Genomic DNA, 1,861 nt, shown 5'->3' with positions numbered 1-1,861 from the left:
AGCCGCCCAGCCCGCTCCGCTGGCAGACACACATTCCGACTGAAACCAGGACGGAAGCTCCTGCTCCCGCCTCTGCCCACGGCACTCGCCTCTGCTCCCTTCACCCCAAACGCGTGTCCGGTGTCCACCGTGCCCTCCCCATGCCGGACCTTCCCCCTCGTCCACGTTGCCCGCACAGGCCCCCCCTCCCTGCCTCGTTCTCCGCGGCCGAGGCTCCTCCCCTTGCCCGTCAGTGGACCCACCAGCACCCGGAGTGTGTGTCTCCTTCGCCAGTTTCACCTCCCCCTCCCCTCCCCCCAAAAGTGGACACCGGGCTCCCTCCATCTGGGACCCACCCACCGTGTGCTCATGTCCAACCTGACACCTTTAACTCGGGTCTGGAATTCGGGGCTCAGGTACCCGAGTGCATGTCACACATTTCCGTGTAACCCTGTGAGTGCCAGCCAACATCCTAGGGGCTGTGCTAAGATTCCCAAGGCATTTCTGCTGATTTTACAGTTTAGGAAAAGAATTATGAATCGCAAGTAAATGAAGTTACATACTCAAAAACTTAAGGAAACCTTTACTGCGTTGACATATTTAGCAACATCATCTTCACTAATAAAAGCAGACTTAGAACTGGACGCCATTTCGAAGCTTTGATGGCGCTCCCGGCACTTTTGGGGAAAGACGGGAGGAATGATGGCGCTCCCCGGCACTCTAGGGGTTAAAAAGCATCTCAGACATTATACACCTAATGGGCTCTGTTTCAAACTTCAAGGAATAAAAATATCCTTTTTTGAAAGTTCAGAGCTGTTACATCTTGGTGACTTAGGAGCTTTTTTTTCTTACTCCCAGGCTTGCTCCTTCCCGGTGACCCCCCCTACCCCCACCCCATCTCAGCAACCAGCCAACTGCTACTTAGGCCCAAACCCAGGCTTCACCCTCGTACATTCCACATCCAAGTCACAACTTAAAATGCACCCTAGAATCTTGGGGAAGGAGGCTTTATGCCCCCTAAATGCACTGCCCTGAGGGCAGAACTGGTGGCACAGATATGGTAAAACTCCCAGGAGAAAAGGGAAATCTTTCAAACCAAAATCCCGTGAGGCATGAGGGAGTCCATTCAACTGCTGGGATTAACTATTGGAAGATTAACTCTGATCCGACAAGATCAGCAAATCATGAAGCAAAACAGGCAGATATTTTAAAAGCCCAAGTCTGGCAATAAATAGTTATTGAAATAATAGCAATAATAATCATGAGTTATACTCTGGGCAGGAGACGGGGTCTGACAGTATTAACGGTTTAGGAAATAGCATGGGGGATCCACCCACAGCCGTCAGAATGAGAGAGAGAAGCTCAGACAGGGAGGTTAGACCCCTCCTCTAACACACGTCACGGGCAAGAAGCCACATCTGAAGAGAGAATAAGGAATTTCCAGAATTAAAGACTTGAGTTCAAAGTTCATTACAAGAAACAAACAGAACATCACTGGATGTCCCTTTTCCCCAAATGAACCTACAAATTCGATGCAATTCCAGTACGAAGCTTTGATGGCCTTTTATGTAGAAAACCCTAAATTTGTAGAAAACCCACAAAAAATTACCATAACTAATGAAGTCAACGAAGTTTCGGGATAGACCGTCAACGCATAAAACAAGTGTTTCTATGCACTTGCAATGAACACTCAAAAGAGGACATTTTAAAAAATCCATTTACAATAGCATTCGAAAGAAGAAAATACTTAGGAATAAAATTAACCAAGGAGGCAAAAGACCTACTGAAAACTACAGAACTGCTGATGGGCAGTACAGGCTAGAACGGTCATTAGGAAACTTCGTGTTGCCGGATGTCAGCACCGCCCAGAGCGCCCTGTTGA

The 1,861-nt window shown here is 48.4% G+C and overlaps 1 protein-coding gene across 1 annotated transcript in view; it reads right to left on the bottom strand.

The window, feature by feature from the left end:
* Window positions 1–1,861, bottom strand: part of CACNA1B (calcium voltage-gated channel subunit alpha1 B) — a gene marked incomplete at its 3' end in the record, with an annotated part of 199,377 nt that overhangs the window by 115,487 nt on the left and 82,029 nt on the right. The gene's annotated exons all lie outside the window — the stretch shown is intronic.

The sequence above is a fragment of the Myotis davidii genome, unplaced genomic scaffold, assembly GCF_000327345.1.
Source record: "Myotis davidii unplaced genomic scaffold, ASM32734v1 scaffold609, whole genome shotgun sequence".
NCBI lineage: Eukaryota > Metazoa > Chordata > Mammalia > Chiroptera > Vespertilionidae > Myotis > Myotis davidii.
Note: the sequence above shows the minus strand (reverse complement) of the source record. Positions and strands in the feature narration are given on the sequence as shown.